Source organism: Mesocricetus auratus, unplaced genomic scaffold (assembly GCF_017639785.1).
Source record: "Mesocricetus auratus isolate SY011 unplaced genomic scaffold, BCM_Maur_2.0 Super-Scaffold_100015, whole genome shotgun sequence".
NCBI classification, from domain to species: domain Eukaryota; kingdom Metazoa; phylum Chordata; class Mammalia; order Rodentia; family Cricetidae; genus Mesocricetus; species Mesocricetus auratus.
The window spans coordinates 44,330,363-44,347,397 of NW_024429198.1; the positions used below are offsets into that span (position 1 = coordinate 44,330,363).

Sequence of the window (17,035 nt, forward strand, 5' to 3'; positions counted from 1 at the left end):
TGCCGTGAGCAGGTGGTGTGGAAGGCCTCTGATGAATTGCAAAAGACACTCACCAGCTGCCGACACTGTGTGTAATGAGCAAACCTGCAAAAATCTTTATTTTCAATTGGATTGTACCTTTAAGTAAGCAAGGGAGACAGCCAGTATAACTACAAACCATGACCAACAACCCACATAAACAGTGTGCAAACACAAGTGATTAATGTACCAGTATTTCAAAACATTCAAAGCTAATGAGTCAGATTTACTAGGGTGCGCAGGAGAGCGGGGAGAGGGATGTGGAGGAGGAGAGAACAACTTAATGGGCCTTAATGGCCTTTAGTTGAAGCCTAGGAATTCTCCTGCCTTCCGTCCACAGTGCTATCTGAGCTGCTAAGCAAACCCCTGCAGGCCCATGGCAGCCATTTTTTTCCTGGTCATTCAAAGAGAGGCGGTCCAGTTTTAGGATAGAATTAGAGGCCCAAGCTGGTGACCATTGCACCCTTCAGTGATCTCTGATGATGTGCAGGGATAATGGGTTACAACGACAGACATTAATAAGGTAAGATAAGAGGGGGGAGGTTTATTAATTTTTCAAGTAAGTTAGGATGCCCTGGGGCATGGTAAAAGTGTAAAGAATCTGGTGAGCAATGAGGGGCCTGGCTGATTAATGCAAGTCAGAAGTCCTCGGAGGGCCATTGCAATAATGATGAGATTATGGACGCACCCACTGAAGACAAACGAGCTGCTCCTGGAGTAAGAACCAAGTGCTCTCCTTTTGGAGTGCATGTTGGATTTTCATTAGGAAGAATGGTACAGACAGCATCTTGCAGAGAGTATGGGGGAAGTCTCTTGCTTTGTCAACTGCTCTCTGTCCACTGTTCAGGATTTGGGGGCCTGACTAGATGCTGAAGGAGGTGGCCATCCTGGTAGCCCTTTTGACAGAGCTGGGATTGGGTTTGGTACCATCACTAGCCCCCTGTCCCCAATACCTGTAGTCTCATCTTTGTTTTCTGCCCTTCAAGACCCGTTTCTTCCTGTTGTATGCCTCCAAGGTATACAAGGAGTTGGGCTTCCTCTCTGTTCATAGCTTCCTTAGCCCTCCTCAGGTTTCTGCTTTGCCCCTGCTGACCAATCAGTCTGGGGAGGGAGAAAAGACACTTTTTTTTCTCATGCTTTTGGCGATCTCTTGCTAGGTTTTCTGTCATCTTTTGAAATGTTTGTCATTTTGCTTGTGTACCTCGAAACTTACCTCCTAAGCCGTGTCTTGTCAGGCAAAGGGAATGAGCTCCCCTTTCAATCCCACTTATATACCAAAGCACAGAAGCTTAGTGACACAGCCCCCAGGACTTTGGAGAAGTTCAGGGTTGCTTGAGAAAACTGCTCAAGTGCTGGCTTTGGGTCTTCATTTACACAGAGTTCCAGGTTCATCTCAGGAAGCCTCAGTTTCTAGTAAGCACTTCCCCAGTGCTTTAGCTGTTAAGTATGGTCATCGCTTTGAGACTGTGAGATGACTGAGCGTAGCTCAGTAGACCCTCCATGTCCAAGTGGCGTTTTCTACTGGCTCATTAAGACTTGAGGGAATTGCTTTCTATGCTCCCACTGGCCTAGTGAGCAGACACAGCCTTGACATGCAGAACGACACTGGGGAGTTCAAGGACCTGTACATGCTGTGGAAATGCTCCTCAAGCAACCACATCATTGGTGCCAAGGGCCACACATCCATCCAATGAATGTGACCCAGGTTGACAGGGTCACAGGTCTGTTTAATGGCCAGTTTAAAATCTATGCTGCCTGTGGGGCCATTCGTAGGATGGGTGTACCAGATGACTATTCTCCAACTGGCTAAGGCTGATGGAATTGTCTCAGAGGACTTTTGACCAGAAGAGAGGAGGAAAGATTTGTCATAAACAGAAACTAGGAGATAAAACAAAACAAAACAAAAAAAGTCTTGAGGAAATCAAAATTAGATGTAAATCTGTCCCTGTAACATAGCAGTGACCTCTTAGATCTCTTGTATATAGGCTCATGGCAACGTGAACCTGTTGATTAGGGTTGCCAGGGGCAGCCAGCGCTGTGGGGAATCATGGCTCACGTGTGAAAGCTGGTAACAATTAAGGCAAGCAGAGGACATGCAACATTTGGTCCTCCCCGGGCTGAAAATGAAGTAGGGATAGTGGGCAGCAAAGGGCCTGTGATACTCGGGGCTCTCAACTGGGACTTTTGCTCACAAGGCAATTATTTTTAATATATAAATTTCAGCACAAAAACCAATAAAATAATAATTTAACAATATATATATTTATTTATAATTTATAACAATTATCTTTACAGAGTTGATAAATGACACTGGTGAAGTTATTTCAATGAACAAAGTTGACATTCAGAACTACAGACAATGATTCCCACCTCAGACCAGTGTCTTCAGCCACCATGTTGGCTGAGGTAATTGATATCTAATGATATATAAATGATAATGGTTTGTTCATAGCTGGCTTGGCAATGTTAGGTCACCTCTTAATCACATTGATTTGGATTCCCCTGTGAGAAGTTGCAGGAAAGTTTTATGTTAAAGTTGGATCAATGATGATAATTTAGTAAGGGTTCAAATTCCTTTTTTTCTTTTCTTTCTTTTTTTTTGACACAGTCTCATGTATCTCAGGCCTCAAACTCCCAAGTAGCTGAGAATGACCTTAACCTTCTGTCCATCCTGCTCTACCTCCAGTGTGCCAGATTACATGTGTGCGCCATGTCTGCTATGTTTTAGAACTTGGGATTTTGTGCCTGTTTGACAAGCACTCCTATGAATTGAGTTATACCCCAGATCATTTTATTAAGTCACTTGGGTAGCAACGAGGCCCATTGAAACGAGAGCTAAGTCTCTCTGAAATGGAGGACCTAGGGCATTTCCCGGAAGTTCGAGGATGTCCTGCACTTAGGAAGGGCCTTTTGCTGAGCCCTGAATCCAGCCCTTCACTCGGCTTTTCAACTGGGTGCAGGGGCACGCGCCTGTACTCCTAATGCTTACTGCTAAAGCATGAATACTGCTGAGTTTGAAGCCAGCTGAGATCCATAGGAAGACCCTGTCTTAAAGCAAATAAAAGCCTCAAATTATAAAGAAGTAAAAGGAAAAAATAATGGTGTGCTTCCATGCTTCTTCAAATGTACAGTGGTGCACAGTGTGAATTTGTAAGACACTGGAGGTCCCATGATGTCCTTACCCAGTGGTGCAGTCCCGTGATGTCCTTACCCAGTGGTGCAGTTCCGTGATGTCCTTACTCAGTGGTGCAGTCCCATGTTTTCCAGATTTAAAAACAGTGACTTATTTGCTTGGCTAGAGTTTATAGTTTATAGATTTTGAATTTATATTTGTGTAAACTATAGTATTAAGTGCACATGTATTTGCTCTCTCTGTACATGTATATAACATTATGCATATTTACATGGAACATACTTTTAACTCAAAGTAAAATGTTTGAGAAGTTGGGGGAGAAACTATGAAGTAGGTGCCACACATTGGGAAGTAGATATTTGAGCAGTGGATTTCAAATAAAATAGGAGTGTAAATCTCAGAACATCTCTGAGAAATGATGCATTTGGGGATGACAGGTCCTAGCTCGGGTTACTTATATTGACCTTCTTATGGAGGCCAGAGGCTGGCTGCAGGGACGACATACTAGGGAGCATCTCAAAGTTCTCTTATTAGCTGGGTACTCCTTCTCCCTGGCTATTTGTTTGGGAAGTCGGGGTGAAGGAGAATAGAAAGGGCTTGGAGAGGTGGTTCAGTCATTACATGCTCTTCTGCTCTTGCAGAGGTCTGAGCCTCAGCCCCCAGCACCCACACTGGGTGGCCTACAAACACCTTCAACTCCAGGGGTCCCCTCTTCCGGACTCCTTAGGCACTGCATGCATGCATGAGTGCATACTCACACATGAAATTGCGTATACATAAATTTAAAAAATCCTTAAAAAGAAAAATAGCAGGAGGTAAATGAAGGTATAGATAAAAACATAGTAAGAACGAGCCACAGCAAAAGGCATCTCCTAGGATACATGGTCATGGAAAGAAAATGGAGTCCCAGAATTTTCTGGAAGGATGCAAAGCTGAGTGGTTTCCTAGTACTCTGTTGCAAAGGAGGAATGAGATGGCTGACCACGAGGAAGATAAGAGGGTGGACTTCAGAAGACTTGGTGACAAGGAAGGGTGGAAGGCCTGCAAAGAAGCAGTCAGAAATCTGCTTCTTACTGTCCCGCCAAAGAGTGGGTGTTCATGGGGTTTTGTTTTGAAGTTCATTGTGGCACTTTACAAAGCTCTCTTTGCTCGCCATCTGTGACCTCGGACCTCCCCTCTCTCTCCCCTTTAGCCCACCACACCGCTGGGCCGTCCAAATAGGAGGGAGTTGCATTTTCTTCAGGCTCACACTGTGTGCATACTGACTAACCGACTCCCTGACACCCTGGAAGCCTCTCTCCAGCTCCTGGCACCTCTTATCTCTATGGTAACAGAAGGCATGGTGATGCTGGGGCTCTGCCTCAGAGAGTTGGGCTGAACAAGCTGCTTTCCTGGGATAGCTTGTCCTTTTGCAGTTAGCAGAGCTGCCTGGGGAGAGGCACTTCCCCCAGCAGGATGACAGGCAACTCCAGATGCGGGCACTTGGCAAGTCTGAGCTCAGTGTCTCCGGGAAAATATGATGTAATTAACAGAGCCTCAGCAGCTGGAACCATTCAGCACCTCACATTGATTTTCCATGTCTCCTACTTACTTTCGCTTTTTTAAACCATTCACAGTGACAGGAAATCAAAGCACTATAATGGTGTGCAGAGGGCCACAGTGCTGGGCCAGCATTTCCTCGAGAAATTCTGAAATTAATCAGTTGGCGATCACTCTGTCATCCCTCTCCACTCCTAAATTAAGTTGACCTCCAGAATGCTAAGAAATAGTAATGTGTTTTGGATATTAAAACAATCAATGGTACCATTGTAAGATTTGAGAGGGCTGTTGGGCAAGAAAAAAGCCATCCCAAGGCAGTAGTGACTGAGTCTTTTTCTCTTTTGGGCTCAGCATGAGGGTGGGGGGACACCTGAGGACAAAGGGGTACTGTTCACTCTTCCCAGGTCTCCAGGGCACAGAGATGTCACCAGGAGGAACTAGAGAGAGGGCCCTTGTTTTGACTTTATTTTTCTTTCTTAAAAAGCCAAAACGAAACCAAAAAAAATTCCATTTATGTGTGTGTGTCTGTGCGTGTGCCTGTGTTCATGCATCTGTGTGTGCATGCACTTGCAAGCCCTGGCACATGTGTGGAAGTCAGGGGACAACTTGCTGGACACAGTTGTTTTCTACTCTATGGGTTCCAGAGGTCAAATTTAGGTAGTAAGGCTTGGAGGGAAGCTGCCTTACCTGCTGAGCCATCTTGCCAACTCCCCCATCTTGTCAATCACTAAATTAAGAAAAGAAGTCCCCCCCACTGCCCTTATTCAGGAAGTGTCATGCAAAGCAAAGCTGGGTTGGCTTTCTCATAGTCTATAACTATTATGGCCCATCCCGACAGGTGGGGGTATATTGGGCTACTTTCATTCTAGATTCCGTAAAATGCTGGGCAAGGGCCAAGAGCTGACTCAGCAGGTGAAAGACAACTGCTTCCAAGTGTGAGGACCTAGGTTTGATCCTCAGGACACACACGTGGAAAGAGAACAGACTCCTGAAAGTTGCCCTCTGACCTCTAGCTCTTGTATGCAGTGGCACTGGTGTGCCTATATACATACACATAGCTCATAAATAGTAAACAAACAAGGTAAGTATAATGTTAGACAAAGCAGGCACAGAGCTCTTCTGGGGAAACATCTGTTGGCTGAAGGCTGCTGGCTTTGGGTCTGTTTGACACTAGATTCGATTCGATTTAGTCTCAGCAGGTGTCAGGTCTTGGTCATACAGTACCAACCCAACTTTTGTCTTTTTTATTTACTCAGTTATTATAGTCATTCTGTAAATAATCAGGAAAATTGAGAAAAGAAGAAAATTGTCCATGATTGTACCATTCAGATATGATATCTCTATTGTGCTTAGGCTGTTACTTGAGGTCGTTTTCAAGTTCTGTGTTTTGATAGGATGCATGCACAATGTGCAAACAAGTTTGCTATTCGATTTCTCACTTGCTAGATGTCAGGAACACTCTCCCAGGCTACTCTCAGCTTCAGTAAATATCCTTTTAATTGCTGCCTGAGCATCTGGAACAATTCAGTCCCTCACATGGATTTTCCATGAGTTCTGCAGAAGTAGAGACACCCCATTATTTTAACTATTTCCGTATTTAGTACAGTCAATCAAAACCATTTTTAACATAATTAATCCCATGATAAGCATATTTATATGTAACAGTTTTCCATAAAGGAGATTATTTCTTTAGAATACATTCCAGATATTACTCCACATCTGAGAAATACTTCTCGTTGCTCTGCACAACTCTGGTGTGCGTGTGTGTCTGTCATTTAGATGTCTGAGGTCTGTGCTTTTAAAGAGTGCAGTCTAGGTATCATTCACTGACCATGAAACCTTTGCTCATGCAGTTTTGTGATGCAAGGAAATAGCCCAGTGGTCACCATTTTCAAACTTAAAGGTATCCTTGCCTCCTGTGTTTGACACCCAGAAGTCACTTCATTATAAGCCATTTCTAAGTGTGCAGCAAACAATGTGTTCTTTGTCTATGTATAATGTTCTATTTTGTCAAATCTTGGAAAATCATTAGTATGGGCTGAGTTTGAAGGAACTGCGGGCCTCCCTTCCATGCTTCATAGAATTTCATAGGTACGCCTTTGCTGGGAAAAACACCTTTGGCAGATAGAGAAATTCTGAGTGGAAAGAAAGTGCACTTTCTAGGGAGAGAGTAAGAGCCTAGAGAGATGGAGTGAAAATGGTACCACAGAGTCCCAGCAGCAGATGTTCTGGGTGTTGGAACTCCCACCAGAACAGCTGCGGCAATGTAGATTCACATCTGGGTGTGTGACGCAGCCGCATCATTACCTACCGACAGCAAAACAGCCAGATGCTTCCAATTCATTTTAAGGCTCAAGCTTCAGGTCAGAACCTGTGAAAAGTCCCTGCTTCCCAGCCAGCAGCTTATCAGCTGCCATGGCAGTTCCTGCAGAGCATCCTCAGGGGCACCTTAAGGACAGAGATGCTTGCAGCAGGTAGAGAGGGGGCACAGCTGCTGTGTGCACCCGGACCCATGGCTCCAGGCTCCTGCTGTCGTGCTGGAGAATGAAGCCATCAAAGCTCTTGCACACAATGGCCATAGAATGCTTGTCACAGTGTGTGACACTTCCACCTAGGGTGGGTTCTGATTTATTTCCCCTCCCTCCCTCCCTCTCTCTCTCTCCTTCCCTCTCCCCCACCTTCTCTCTCTCTCTTTCCCTTCCCCTCCCTCCCTCCTTCTCTCCCTCCCTACCTTCCTTCCTCCCTCCTTCCCTCCCTTCCTTCCTCCTTCCCTCCCTCCTTCCCTCCTTCCCCCCTCCCTCCTCTTTCTGAGATTGAGGGAAAACATGCCTCTGTCTTTCACACTTCCCTTCTTTCTCCAATCACAAATTTCTTCTAGGCCAGTTGAGCATCTAACTACATGGTAGCAGAAAAAGTCATGGGGAGCAGGTGGCTACTGTGGTTTTGATTGCATGCCTCTTTTCCTGTGTCATTTTTCAGAAACTATATGGTTGCACAAGTCAGTAAACATGGTGTCTGGGGATGTGGGTGGGCAGTTCGGTTGGCAAAGTGCTTTCCTTGAGAGCAAGCAGACCCAACTTTCCTACTCTAGAACCCATGACAACTTGTTCCGGTGTGGCAGAATGTGCTTATAAACCCTGTGCTAGAAAGAGAGAGACAGAATCCCTGGAGCTTATTGGGCAGCCTCCTTAGCCTGGTCGGTTAGTTCCTGACCAACAAGAGACCCAGTTGCAAAGGAGGTGGATGGCATTTCTGAACCAAAACTGGTCTCTAACTAACACATCCATGGGCACTCATGTGCGCACGCACACACACACACACACACACACACACACACACACACACACACACACTAAGAAAAAAGGTGACTCTTTGGGCCAGGGATCCAGGCAGCAACCTCTGACTGATGGCAGCTTTAAGCCATCCCCTTCATGCCCCCATTGGATGGCAGGAGGGCAGGTCCTTGGGGAAGAACCCTTCATTAGATGTATCTCAACCTCACATATTTCCATGTGAGCCATGCCTTACTGAGGCTAGAGGTTTTTCTCAGAAATAGCCTGTGCACATACTACCTTTAGTGGTGTGAGGAGAAGCTGGCCAGCAACATTTGGTGGCAGAAGAATTGTCCTGCTGTGTGGAGAGATTCAGTGGTCACAAGTACCTCGAGAAACAAATAGTCATAGCACTTGAAACTGCCACAAAACAGTGCATAGAACCTTTGACTTTTGGAGTCACTCATCCTTTTTTCAAGGTTTATTTTTATTTGTTAAACTATATGTATCTGTTTGAGTATATGCACAGATCCATAAAACAACATCAGATCCTCTAGAATTAGTGTTACAGGCAGTTGTGGGCTCTCTGAGGTGGGTAGTTATAGTCTGTTCAGAGCTCCCTCATTGTGGGTGCTGGACACTGAACACTGGTCCTCTGCAAGAGCAGTCTGGGCTCTTAAGCATCGAGTTTCTCATTCTTAAAAATGCTGTGCCTTACTTAATTGCCAAATCCCTACAGCTGTGTTCCTGATGACAGTAGCCTTTGCAATGGGAAAGACAAACCCTTCACATGGAGCTTGCACATGCGAGGGGACAAGGCATGGTGTCATCAGGCTCGTGGTTTGGATTCATGCCTTGGCTTGCTGGTCAGAGTCCTGCCCATTGGGTATTCGACCATCCAGGAAGAGTGATGAGAGAACAAAATCCTAAAAGAGATCTCATCTGGTGGCACAGGTCTATCACCCAAGCTGCTGGGAAGCCAGGCGCAGAAGGCTCTCAAGGACACAGCCATCCTGGGTGACTTAGTTCAACCCCCATCTTCAGATAAAAAGCAAATGAAAGCTGGAGGTACAGCCTCCTGGTATACACTTACTGAGGATACAAGAGGCCTTGGGTCCACGTCTAGAAATGGTGTGGCAGGGGGAGAATACTGAAGAGACTTAAAGAGGTATGTGTGTGTGTATGTGTGTGTGTGTGTGTGTGTGTGTGTGTGTGTGTGTTTCCTTCATTTCGTGAGAACATCCTAAGGGAGCACAAGAATAGTGAAATTAATATGGAGTTGGATCAGTGTACAAAAGAAAAGGTAATAACATCTATTGATAGTTATGCTCACAGTTTGCAGTGTTGTGAGTTTCCCTTACGTTCAAGTTCTAATACTTTCTATCGATCCGTGTCCTCTCCACTGAGGTTTTAGATATCTACTTATTAAGCAGTTTGTCCCCAGCTCACTAGCAGGGCTAACCAGGATTTCAACTTAATCCTGGTTATGTTACTCACTGTAGCCACTCTCCTTTCCATCCTCATGCCTTTCCTCAAAATTCCAAGTCCTTGGCTTGTCTCTCTTTGGCTTTATCTGGAGTCTTTCAAACCTTTCTAAATACTGTAGGACTTGCCATTCCCAGACCAGTAGATTGGTGTGTGGAGGCTGACCCTGACTGTTGAGTCTCAAGGCTTTGACTTCTGTAGTCCTGTACAACATATGAAATCAGACATAAGGCCTCGGCGTTCTCTGTTGCCTGACGCCACTCTGTCGTTAATCTAGCCATGAGTTTCTCAGTGTCCTCTATAGCTGCTGGCACATGACTCCATAAATACTCCTTGTTTTTAAGCTATTATTACCAAATTAATAAGAGAAGATACTATGGGCCATGTAATGTGCTAATGTTTTTAGAAGTAAGCTTGTCAAGACTAAGGAATCAATGCCATCCCTAACAGCATCACATTTTCTCAGTTCTAAGTCAGCAGATGTCACAGACACAGCAGCATGCAGGCAAGTAGCCTGACAGATCAAATGTGATGCAGAAGTAAGACTTCATTCCTGGATCTCACCCACAGGGCAGACTTCGTACATCACATTTTTCCAGGGACCAGGGCAGGCTGCATACACTCATGTCTTTCAAGGGATCCCCAGTCTGGGTCTGATATGGCTCATGACCCTGCAGTTGGTCAAGGAGAACTGGCTTGTGACTATCTCAGGTTCATTTTGCCCCACTCGTCCAGAAGTGAAAACACTTTCCTTAGTCTTAATGTTATTTCTCTCAGTTCTGAATCTTCCTTACATTATGTGGCAAGCAATTTCTTTCATCTATATTTTCCAATGCCCATCTTTTCGCAAAGACCGTCATTGCCTAGATTGTCTGTAGCCTTACTTCATGGTTCTTAGTGTCAACAGAAAGCTCCAAGTTTTCTATTCATCACCTCCAACTATCTATCTATTCTGTCTGCCTTTTCTTCCCTTAGACAGTTATACATTTACTATGTATATAGTATACATTTATACGTTTACTAAATGGTGTTTGTATGCATGCGTATGCGTGTTGTATCCATATGTGTTGTAGAGTTTGTGTTGTGTGTGGTTTATGTAGGGTGTGTGGTGTGTAGTATGTGTGTATGGTGTGTGGGTGTTGTATGTGTTGTGTGGGTTGTATGTTGTGTACAAAGGTGTGCTCTCCCATGCAGAGGCATTTGGAGGCTATAAGTTGACCTCAGATTCTCTTCCTCAATTTCTTTTCCCCTACCTTTTTTTTTTTCAAATAAGGTCTCTCATTGACTTGCTGTCAGCCATTTTGGCTAGACTGGTTGGCCAGCAGGTCCCACAGGTACTTCTCTCTTCTTCCCATTTACCGACAGTAGGGTTATGCGTCCACAATGGCAAGTCTGCTTTAGTGTGGACACTGGGGTCCGAGCTCGGTTGTTATGCTCGCACACTTTTACCCCCTGAGCCATCTTTTCAGTGCCTATTTACCTATTTTTCCATATTCATTTATTTAGTAAGATGTTGTTTTTCTTAAAGCATACTCATCCACCATGTTCCCTGGTTACTTACATACACACACACACACACACAAACACATGTTTGCCCATATATACACACTTAGAATAAATGATGAAAATATTTTAAAGTACTGTATGTATACAGACTTGCAAAAATAGATGATTATTTTATTGTATTTACATAGCATTTAGTATTATAAGCACATGTAGAGGTGATTCTGATGGGAAGATGCACATAGATTATACACAAATACAATATGTCATTTTATCAGGGCCCCCAGAATCCTGGATTTGGAGGTGACTGGAGATACTGTCATCAATTCATCAGTCATGCAAATTCTAATTTACATGACTTAACTAAGAGACCATGAAGGTTGAAGCTCAGACTGATACAGCAGTGCCCTCTTTGTCTTTTCCTTACTCCCTCTCTCTGTGTGCTGGGAATGACCTCCAGTTCTTGAAGTTGTTTGCCTAGGTGCCTAGCCAGTTATAAATAATTTGCTAATATTGCTAACTCTCAGCTTGTCTAGCTTAGGTATTATCTGTTTATTTCATGCCTCTCTATCATAGTTTGTTTACTCTGACATCTTCATGGTCCACCCATCTAGTCTGTGGTGTTTATATTACTTATCTATGTGCCTGCTGTTTCCCCTGGGCTGAAGCATCCATGTATCTGCCTTTATTTCACTGCATTCTCCTCCACACATTGAAATTGATATTTCCCTGCATTTCCTTGTTATTTTGTGAACCCATCCCTAATTTTCCCAGCCCCATGACAGCTGCCTAAACTTCTTTCAGGCATTTTCTACAGGTGTATCAAATAATCCAGAATTCTCCTGTCTGCTGTACCCCAATCACCAATTTGGATGCCTTCCTCCCAGAATCCACCAAACTCTGTGGTCTGCAGGTCCCCAGGCCCTGACATCTGGGCTTCATCTTGCCTTAGTCTGGAATTTATTTCTTCCCCTCTCATTTCCTGGATTTCAATTTTCTCTTATAGTATTAACTAATGGGTTCTTGTTAAAGCACCAACTTTAGCTAGCTTTGTGAGGAAGGACATTCAGACAGGATCTTTCCTTAATCTTTGTGATTCTCAAACAGTCTTTATCTTCTGTTGTATTTGAGGAAGAGGTTGACTCAATAGAGACACAGCTGTCTTGTGTTGGCCTTGGTGTTCCTGGTGAGATCTCTGTTCTTTTTATGTGACAGGCTCTCCTTTGTCCTAGCTCTTGTATTTGAGATTTCACATTGTTAGCTTGCTGTTGTTGCTGTTTTAGTGTGAGGTGCCGGCCTCTTTAGAAACTTGTGTCTTTTACATCTCAGAAATTAAGCAGTGGTTAGATTATTTTTGCCCCTCAGCTTTATCTTACTATATTTTTTTGAGTCATGTAGATTTGGCTGGTCTTGGATTTGCTGTGTAGACCAGGTTGGCTCCTAAGAGCTGGGATTAAATGCTTATGCCAACACACCCAGCCATCTCTCCAGAGTTTTGGAAGTTGAGCACATTGGGTGGAACCCCTTAAGTTCCTCCTTCCCCTCTGGTCTATTTCTTTGACTTTTTAAGGAAAGCTGGTAAATTTTGTCTTCCAAGTGGTCTGTTGATGATTGCTTGCATTTGGCCATTATATGTGTAATGCCTGTACTCTTTCTTTTCTTACTGTACTTTTCAACTGTGCCCCATTCTCCTTTGATGAATACTGTATATTCTCAAAACTTGTTAATGATGATCACTATGAAGCTTATTTCTGTTTCCTCTCCTGCTCTTCTGTCTTCTTATCTGCTTAAGAATGATAGATAGATCAATGAGAGATAAACTTGTTCATCTTTTGCCCTTTGCTGTGTTTGATGTCCTCTTCAAATGCTACGGTACCTATATACTTGTTGGTGTTTAAGAAATGGTCTTCTACTCAGTGCACAGGAGACTGAGTGTCTGCACAGCTGGCCTCCCTTGGGGTATTGTAAGAATGAACTGACTGTGTGCATGTGGCAGCTGGACTCACATAAGGTATTGGGAAAATGGAAACTGGCTTATTGGATGAAGATCTCAACTGGAATCTTCACAGATTATTTTCCTTTATGGCCAATCTGTTCCTTCGCAGAGTTACCCTTCTTTCTCCCTGGGACATACATACCTGAATTTATTCAGGAACATTTGGAACCAAATTTTTCCAAAGGCTCCACTTTGAGCCCAAAATCCTTTGCCAGCTAAGCCCAGATCCTCTCTGGCTCATGTTCTCCTAAGTATGCTTGTCCTTGTAGGATGAGACAAGAGACTAGCTGATGGAGGTTGGTGGGAAGGCCAGTGCTTGGTGGGCTCTGGTGGGGAAGGTAAGAGACAGCTAAACCATGTGTGAATGAAGTCACTCCACAGCACCTCTGCTCCAGGTCCTGCCTCAGGCATCTCCTGAGAGACTCTCAGTATCTGAGGATCGGTCATCTCCAAGTTCTGAGTGTGGACCTCACACACATAATTCCAGGTCCTTCCACTCCGCTCAGGTTATTGTTTCTCCATCACTCTTTCTTCCCCCAAATGTCTTGACAGTTGCCCATTGTTGTTACCTCTCTGGTGTATGTATTTATAACTATTTAATTCCTCTCTTGTCATCTCAGAAAAAGTTTAGATGGGAGGCAAGACTAATGTGTATACTCAGTCTAACACATTTAAGCAATGTCAGAAATGGCTATGTGGTGGTAGTGGTGGTCTCTCTGTCTCTGTGTGTGTGTGTGTGTGTGAGAGAGAGAGAGAGACAGAGAGAGAGACAGAGAGAGAGAGAGAGAGAGTGAGAAAGAGAGAGAGAGGACTGAGGTACAGAAAACACTATTGAGTTTGCTTTACTTAGGGCATTATTGTTGTGAAGAGACACCGTGACCATGACAACACTTATAAAGAAAAACATTTAGTTGCTGGCTGGCTTACAGTTCAGAGGTTTAGACCAGTATCATCACGGCAGGAAGCATAGTGGCATGCAGGCTCTGGTGCTGGAGACACGGTGCTGGAGAGGTAGCTGAGGGTTCTACATCTGGAGCCACAGTTAGCAGGAAGAGAATGGGCCATACTAGGTGTGGCGAGAGCGTCTGAGACATAAAAGTCCACTCACTTCCCCCCAAAAGTCCACACCTACTCCAGCAAGGCCACACCTTCTAATAGTGCCAATTCCTGTGAGCCTATGGGTCCATTTTTATTCCAACCACAGGATTCATATTCAATTTGTAGTAACTAAAACTTCATAGGCTTCCGAGTGAGTCATCATGCAGGGGGCAGCCCTCTGAATCCCCAGCTTCTGCGAATCCTTCACTGCCAGGCTCCAGTGAGACCAGGGCTAAGAGACCTCAGAGAACAATCTTCCCTTGAGCAGCTGCTACAACATCAGGAGCCTGGGAGGCCAGCTTCTGGGAGGGCTTTACATAATTAATTGAGGTCTGGAACTGGACTCCTCCTGTCTCTCTGTGATATCCATATTCACTCCAAACTGCTGGTGACATTCTCAAAGGAAGGAAATGAAGAGACAAAGTTTCTGTCATTTAGAAGTCTTGTCACACAGGACCAGCCTCAACTGGCCCTCCTTCCCTCATCTACCATATGTGACTTGAAGGGCTCTGTTAATAGCCAGTGTTTCTGAAGTTTTCACAGACTGTCCTGAAGAGAATAGAAGTGATACTCATTAAAAGGTGATTGGAAAATACAAATAAAACAGCAAAGTATTGGGCAAGCGAGAAGCTACCAGACACATTGAATAGCTGAGCTGTGGAATCAGCCCAGTACAGAGAGGAACAGCTCATGAAAAATGTGGTTGGCAAACACCATGGAATATTTTCAGCACCAAAGAAAAATTCCACAGTTTTCAGTAAAATGAATGAATCTGAAAGACACGTTGTTAAGTAACATAAGTCAGGCATGGAAAGACAAGTACCACGTGGCTTCTCTCATATGCAGTAGGTGAACGCAGTCAGCTTGGCAGTGGATGCTGGTGAGAAATCAGGAAGTGAGGAGAGCAGAAAAAGAAAGGGTGGTGTTGATGCCAACTTGCTGCACGAGCGTGTGTGTGTGTGTGTGTGTGTGTGTGTGTGTGTGTGTGCGCGCGCGTGTGTGTGTGTGTGTAATACATGTAAAAGTGCTATATAAAATATCTTAAGAACAAAACGACTTATCTCTCCCTTTAAATAAAAACCCACTAAACCCACAAACTACTACAGACAAGACCCCCTTCCTCTGTTTAATTTGAGTGAATTACCTTGCTTGTTTTCAACTGGATTTTGAAGATTAACTAAGGATATATCTGGAATTGACTTGTGAGTGCTGTGCACTCTTTGTAACGGCTGTACTATTAATCAGATTGTTGCATTGTGGGAAACACAGTGACCTCAGAGAAGCAAGGTTAAGACTTCTGTATTGGTTCAGGCAAAACATGGCAAGAATCCAGATGCTACTGGAGATACAAGGGTACCAGTCACTGGGTCCCCAAATTCCGAACTCCGAGTGCCTCAGCATGCGACACTCAATGAAGCTAAGCCTTTAAAGGGGAAATTGGTATCATTGAAGTCATGCGGATGGGGACCTCATGAGGAGGAAATTTAGGCACATTTTGAAGTGCTGGGGCTGTGCACACAGGAGGCATGTGAAGGTGTGGCAGGGAGCCAGCCATTTGCAAATCAAACACATAGACTGAGGCCTGGAGGAGACCAGATTTGCTGACACCTTGGTCTGGAATTTTAGCATTTCAACTCTGATAGAGAATGAATTTCTCTAGTTTAAACTATCCAGTGTATGCTATTTTGTTATAGCATCCTGGGCAAATGCATGCACTTGTTTTATCAGCATTTGATTTTTAAACTGCATATTAAAAGCTTACATAAACAATATGGATAAGACACTTCTTATGCCAGCTTTGGCTAAGCTTCAGATGCAAACATTAGACCTTTGCTGAGAAACTTAGTGACAAGTTGAGCTTCTTGGCTGTCGCCTGTGAGTCAATGATCTGAGTTGTTGGCTTGATCTGATCTTGGACTTCCAGGTGAGCTCGGGGCTCCACACTCTCGTCTGAGGGTTCCCCTAGCCCTCAAGGAAGCTTTGCCTGATATGGAGGGTGTTAAGGAGGAAGAGAGGTAGTGCGGGGCACTTGTGGTGGTGGGCAGTGTACGTGAGAGTCTATCCCCCCATTTGTCATCATCCTGGACAGGAGCAATTGACCTTTATAATCAGGCTGAGAAAGAAGAACTGTAGTTTATTCACTTAACTAGATGCTAAGAATGCTTGCTTTCAGGCCAATGACTTTGAGATTGCATGTTATCACAACACAACAAAGACCAACAAAGAAAGTCGGGATATTATGTCCAGATTGTCACCACCAGAGTGTCAGGATGTCCATTAGCATAGCACTTATGCTAACCCATGCCTTAGATCCAGTCAGTGAATGATAAAGAATGAAACTTAGGGTTGGGGAGCTGGGCTTTGTTAGTAAAGTGCTTGCCTTATGTGTGGAAAGACCTGAGTTTCCTCCCTACTGTAAAAAACTGGATGTGGTTGTTGCGCAGTTTTATTTTCTGTGAAATGGGGAGATAGGAGGCAAGGACAGGTGGACACCTGAAACTTTCTGGCAGCTGGTTTAGCCTACTTGTAAGTTCTAGGACAAGAGGAGACTTTATTTCAAAAAAGATACAGGTTGTCTTCTAACCTCTATATGAATACACACATGTGAACGTGTGTACCTTGTACCCACATGTGTGCCCATACGCAAATAGTCTGTCAAACACAGAATGAAACTGAAGAAAAATTACAAAATTAAAAACTTAGACTGAGAGAAGATAGATATATTAACACACACACTCACACATGTGCACAACACACACACATGTGTACATGCACACACATGCACACATACACACACAGACATATGTATGCACGCATGCACACACACACATGCGTGTGCCACAGGTGTGAGAGAAAGCAAGAACCAGTAGGGTAAAGGAGATGGTCACAAGGAGAATGGGTCACCCCAGGAGAGCTTGGGTCCCACGGGATTGTCATTCATGGTGCTTTGGGTTTACCCTTACCTCCTCTGGTTCCATATAAACCCAGAGA

At 44.3% G+C, this 17,035-nt stretch overlaps 1 pseudogene; it reads left to right on the plus strand.

Annotated features, from left to right (window-relative positions):
• The first annotated feature begins 316 nt into the window (after positions 1 to 316).
• LOC121144337 lies at positions 317 to 2,146 on the plus strand (annotated as a pseudogene).
• The last annotated feature ends 14,889 nt before the right edge of the window (positions 2,147 to 17,035 follow it).